Genomic DNA, 6,823 nt, shown 5'->3' with positions numbered 1-6,823 from the left:
CGAATACTTCATTAGAAGTATTTTGCATAGCACGAATACTCCAATATTTCTTGGGAACCGGTTTGTTCAGCCGTTTTGACGTAGAAAGAAAATAAGAAAATAGCGTTCAACGGCCAAACAAAATAAAAAATGAAATCAAGTTTTAAAAAAAACGAATTACTGATGTCCGTCACGGGGACTTCGCAGCGGTCCCCCATCCAAGTACTATCCTCATTTTCGGAAGAGCTTAACTTCAGCTGACACCTGGGCTAACATCAACGATTGAGATCTTTGTGTTAAATTGGCACATGTACCTTGTCGAACTTTATTAAAACTTGAAAGAAAAAAAGTAAACTAACAAACCCGATGTCTTGCCGTCATTTTGTCACAGACGCATCCTTTGTTTCGTGAGTTGTCAGTATTAAACACGCAAGGTAACTTGATCACAGGCGGTCGCTAAAATCGATGTCACTTTCGATTTTGTGATTTTGCTTGTACGACCGAAAGTACGATAGAAAAATTGAACTCAGATTGAACGTACAAAAATCTCCCGAAATGTTTTTAGCTGATGGTAACTGGTATTATATTCGAGGCACAAAATTTATGATGTCTTCATCTCGCAAATTGTCTTATTCTCGATCGACACTTCCTAAAAGTTCCTTCTGCTCTCCTTATTTACTTTTGCGTCAATATTTGTTTTGCATACATGTAAGGCAGGCTAACAAAATCTGTGCCTTGCTTTGTTCGCATTTTTGGGCATTAAAATAGAATTTTTGGTCGTATGTTCTTGACAGCAAGTTGCATCTTTTGACGTCTTCCATCCAGTTACTAACCCCAACGGAAAGGGATAACTTCAATGCAAATTGGTCTTGGAAAGCTGTCAGAAGCTTAGAGTACACGCTGAAGGTTGTAATGAAAAAGAAGTTGTAAATGATCAACTTGTCAGCCTTGAAGCTAAATGTTTCTCGATTTGCTTTTATTTTCTTCCATCGTTCTGGTTTAAGTACTTTACTGAACCACATGTCTTCTCAGGGGGTATCTAGCAAAGATATCTATCATGACACTGTAATGATTTATGATACCAAAACAATATCGTGTACCACATATTACGAAAGGACTTCAATCTAGTGAAGAAACAAGCATAGCATAATCATTAGTTATGTGTCGATCAGACCGAATCTTCAACATCCTCCCTGGTAAACCGCGGGCATTTCCCTACCCTCTGTGCCAGAACAGTTTCGGTTGTTTGCCTTAAAACAACCGAAACTGTTCCGTGCTTGCCCCTTACGGCACTGACAAAAGTACCGTACGTAGTACATGGGTACTTGACCGTAGCCATTGGCCGAGAAACTAATTTTGGCCTAAAAGCGATCAGGACATGGGAAAACTTAGGTAAAAAATTGTGGGGATATGGGATTTTTGGCTTGGGGGGGGGGGGGGGGAACTGAGGAGATACACGATATTTTTTAAAGTAGGAGCGCATTGCGTGCGTGTGGTAGTGCAGTAACTAGACAGTGTTTTCTCAAGAAGCGATCACTAGGGTTTTTTGTTTTCGTGTTTGATAGTTTTTTGTTCAGCTCGAGTGTAGAATCATGACGAACTTTTGTAGTTTGTGAGAACTATTTACTACTTGTAGCTTTTGTTGAGTTTTGAATCGATAATAGAAAGAGGGAAGGAAGTAAAACTGGAGGATTTAAATAAAGTCTCATTCCAAAAAATGAATAAATGAAAGATCCCGTATCCCGAGAACCCGCTAATAGGGCTTCCTTGTTTGCATTTGCAAATTTAGTAACATTAATAATGAGTTTTTACAACAGACAACTTCAAGTTATATTACAAATGTATCTTTCTGGTAATCTCTCGCCATTTTCCGAAGTTTACCTGTGCTTGAAGTTCACTGTAAGTGGACAATTTGTGTTAACTGTTTGCGCATTCCACGGATACGCCTTTGGAGGCGTCTTGTTAATTAATTAAGTCCTGGAGTATTTACTTTTATCCGTCTTCCCCTTTCCTTTTTTCAAAGCATTCGAATATATGTTTTGCTATTAGTTTTTGTATTTTAACATTTCCGCTAGGGGGGTTTATCAGAAACGTGAGTATTCTATTAGATGACATTCTGCTTATTTTTATTCTATATTCTTTTTCCAAATAGTCTAGTAACGAACATCGTTTTTCTTGGTAAGCAGGGCATATATTTAGAAAATGGTAGTCGTCCTCCATTTCTATTTTACAAATTGGGCAAATTCTTTCTTCAGGTTTGTTGAGCGGTCTCGAATAACGTCCTGTCTTTATGGCTAATTTGTGGTTGCTAAGTCGCAGTTTTGTTAGGGCTCTTCTGTGTCCTGTATTGGTGACCTGGTGTAGGTAGTCTTCACATTTGTAATTGTCTATCGTTTTGAATAACCGGTAGGTTCTCATTTTGTTGCTTTGGTTAGCATCTTTTCTGGTGTCGTTATTTATTTCACTTAGCCATCCTTGTATTTCGATATCCTTGAGTCGCTGCCTGATAATGTTTACAATTCCAATGTCTACATAGTGTACTTTCATCCAGCAACCACTTTAGGAATTTATTTTGAACTAATTCTGCAGGTCCTTTTCTAGTTTCCCAAAGAATCAATCCCCCACACTTCACTTGCATAAAAGAGTATGGGAGATATCAGTGCATCAAATAACTTCATCGTTAATTTTTTATTTTCTCTAAAGTGGTTTCCCATTTCTTTTCGTAATTTATAGAGTGCTTTAAGTGCAACTTTCTTCAACTCTTGTCTAGCGAGATTAAAGTTTCCAAAAGGACTCGTTGTGAGTCCAAGCAGAAACCCATAAGGGTTGAAACGTGTAACGCGCGTTCACAGCTTCCGAATATTCAGTGCGAACTGATTGGTTGAATGTTGCATTGCTAAGTACCATATTTGGAAACCCCTCGCTCTTGTTGTTTCAAATATGGTACTTAGCAAATCGAATATTCAGAAGCTTGTTTCCAAGCACACAAGGGGCCGTTACACGTTTCAACCCTTATGAGTTTCTGGTCCAAGATATTTATACGATTTGACATTTTCCAGTTCATCAGTTCAAGGTAGATCACTTAGATAGAAATTAAAAAGAGTAGGTGTTTTACCCGGGCAAAACAAGTAAAGGCTTCGGTTAATTTGTTATCAATTTTAACTGCCGACTTATCATTTGAGTACATGGATATTAAAACGTCAAGGAAACGCCCTTGCACACCTTCTTTTCTCAGCTTGTCGAATAGTTTTTGTCGAGGTATACAGTCGAAGGCTTTTATAAAGTCGACGAAGCATGAAAAGAGTAAATTTCGGTGTTTCTGTGGCTTAGATTTCACGTATTTGTCAATAAGCATTTTTAATGTGAAGATGCTATCAACTGTGCCGTGCATTTTTCTGAAACCACCTTGTTCAGCTTTCAAAATTCCGTTTTGAACCATGTAGTCGTACAGTCGATTGTTGAGGATTGATGTAAAGAGCTTGCCTAACGCAGAAAGCAAAGTGATACCTCCGGCGGTAATTTTCAACTTTGGATCGATCATCCTTTTTGTGAATAGGCACAATGAGGCCAAAGAGCAGGGTATTTGCCAGTATCTAAGATTCTGTAAAATAAATTTACTAAACTGGATGCCCTTTGATGGCGTCCTTTCCGATTTTTATTACTTCATTTAATATATTATCGATACCTGGAGATTTGTTTGCCTTCAGTTTATTAACTGCAGCTTCGAACTCTTAATCATCGGCTATTGGATAATGAAGTGAGCCTTCCACTCTTTCGTTACTGTGAGTTTCCATATTCGTCTCTGGATCTAGTATATTATTGAGAGGGGTCGCATTCTGTTGCTTAAAGTATTTATAAAACTGTTCAGTACTCACTGTTTCAGTTCCATGTGTTTTTCTTTTTCCTAAGTTAAATATTTTTCCTATTTGTCGCCACTGAGGTCTCTTCAGAGTTCTGCATATCGATATTAGACATGCCTTTGCTAATATATTCCCGTTTCTTCCGTTTACAGGTTTGTTTGAACCTCTTCTTTTTGTCGCGCAGTAGTTGTCTCAGTTCTGAATTACTAGGGTTTTTAGAAATTTTCTCCCCGAGGGATTGCAAGTTTCCTTTTTCTGTTTCGCATTCCTGATCGAACCATTTGTTTTGAGATTTGCATTTAATTTTGCTGCTTCTCGCTTTCAATCCCGCTTCTTTGCATGCTTCCACCAAAGTTTCACTTATTAATTCAGACGCAGTATATATACTATCATGTTAGCTGCCTCTAACCTGGATTGAACTGTTTGTAATGGCACGGGTCCCCAAAAAAAAAGGTTCTGCTCGGATAAAATTTGCATTGTAAACAACCTGTCAAAACCAAATTTCATCCGTGCCGAACCAAAATTCTTACCTGTGCTGGGACCCTCGGCGAGGTAGTCCGAGCACGGGTAAAAATGGTACGGGTGCTGAAAAAATAGGCACAGTTCGGATAGAACAAGTAGTGTAAACACTTTAAAGGGCCAAATTTGAGCTTTAATTCATATAGGGTAGCGGTTTTTTTGTGTATATTTCAAGATGGCTGCTCATTCTCCACCAAAATCACGCGGACGTTCTTGATTACAAGAGGCCATATTCGGCCTATCCTCTGGCCGATTCCTATGTTTTATTTAAGAAATGCTAGGATGAAGTTCAATCATCTTTGCTGGTGACTTTTTTTTTAAAGGCTGGTTTTAAGTAAATAAGTAGGAAAGTTAAACTGCAAGTCAGCAAACCCCTGATGAAACAAGTTCGTACATGTAAATATTGAAGAAATTACGGGAAAAAGAACTTGCAATGCGCAATATATAAATATGTATTCAAATTTTATTTTGTCAGCCTCACAAATGTTTGTAAACGTTGGAATGCTAACACCCCTAAAGAAAAAGCAAGTCATTTTTGTGAGCAAATGTATATGATAGGTAGAAAACTTACTAATGCATTTATCCTGGAAATGTATATGGGGCAAAGGTTGAATCACAGATCATCACTCCTGTACTTTTGGCATAAAGCACAAATAAACGAAAATACTTTTTTTTAACTTTCTGCATCTCTTCATATCTTCTTCGATGCCTCTTCGATTTAAATTAAACATAGCGATGTATTTAGGATGATACTGGCGTATTTTTCCGAATTTTATAAAAGAAAACGCTTTCAGCTTCTGGACACGGCGTTCGAATAAATTCTTATTATTGTGTAAACAAACATCTCATAACAAGACCTGATTATAAGTTTCTTTATTAATTTTATTGGGGCGGCGTTGAATAATTTTGTACACCTGAATGTTTCTCAACATCGCAAATGTATACTGTACGTAAACTTATGTACTGCTTGTAGATGATCCATGCGATGGTACTCCACATTTCAAAACAACTAGTTACAAGAAACACAAATATTATCATAATACAGATTCCGGTATGGCGTCTTTAAACTTTATCTCTCAGAACAAGATAATGTTCGTTCTTGTACTTCTTGCGTAGATCAACATTATTTTTCTTAGTTGCAGTAGTACACACTTTTGCATGGTTATAGGTTTCCGTAATACTTCTGACATTTGTCACTTTCGAAACTAATTCATCACTTTCGCATTTTGTGCTCACAGATAATCTCAACTCATGATCACTAGTGACATAATTTGAATGCAACTTGGCAATATTTTCGATTCACTGACCGATTCGTTCCTGTACCGCTCAATAATTTTTATCGCGCATTCACTCCGAACAGTGCATTCTCTGTCCATAAATTATCCACTGCAATTTTCAGCCCTTCCCGTATTTAGCGATAAACATCACCTTGTTAGAGCCGACGATTCTTTTGGTCAGCAGGCTTTGCCGATTTGTGGTGGAAACGCGAAAAAACTGGCCGAAAACTCAACTCTGGCGTGCCTGCGGCCAGAGTAATAATTGAACTGCGCATGTCTACAAGAGAACTTACCCGGGCCCAAACATATTGGCCCGGTATTTTTGATACGGTAAAAATGGTGTAGTGTAAACAAAGTTTGCCGAGCTTTTTTTAGGCACCCGTGCCAATTTCACACAAGCCGTGCCGAAAATTGTCTGTAGTGTAAACCGGGCTTTAGGATACCGCCCGTTCACGATCAAAGAAATAAATAAAGTATATTATTAAGTATCGGCTCTCGCTCAAAATATTTAGTATCGTTACAGACAATCACGATTCTTTCGCCAAACGAAATTATATCCATTTTTCCCTACAACTTCTCTTGTTCAAGATTTGTTTTGTGAAGAGCTCAATTTCGCCAAAACAAAACAATGGAATTCAGTGGAACATTTCACTATCTTGACGAAGTAACATATCTCCATATTTTCATTATCTCGTGCGCAATTAAACTTAATGGCCACTGGTGATATTTTTCGTTTTGGGGGCAAAATGAAAGAGGAAGCTGTTTACCCCCGACTTATTGCTTGAGCAAAACAGTCTTGTCTCTCACAAAAGCCTTCTTTCACTTGGTCTTATGATTGGTCGGCTCAGGATAGAATACAGAGGAGCTTCCTTGAAAACCATTTCCCATGCTATTAAATTACACAAAACAGAAAAATAAACCAATTTTAAAACACAAGTTCACGTCGAAATTAGAAATAGGAATGGCCTACAACACATGCCGTTTTTACAATGACGTTGAGCTGATCAAGTGAATATTAAATATAAATATTCGAGATCATCGATACTGAGATTTGCCAGAGAAGTATCGTAACCTGTTAGAATATCGGTTAAATCGATACCATTAGTTACTCATTCTTAATTATTTCGACCGAATTAATCTTGTCAATTAAACAGCAAGTTGACCTCGTCCCATTTTAACTTTGAACGA

This window comes from Montipora foliosa, chromosome 14, assembly GCF_036669935.1.
Source record: "Montipora foliosa isolate CH-2021 chromosome 14, ASM3666993v2, whole genome shotgun sequence".
Lineage (NCBI taxonomy): Eukaryota > Metazoa > Cnidaria > Anthozoa > Scleractinia > Acroporidae > Montipora > Montipora foliosa.
This window is presented reverse-complemented; position numbering follows the sequence as displayed.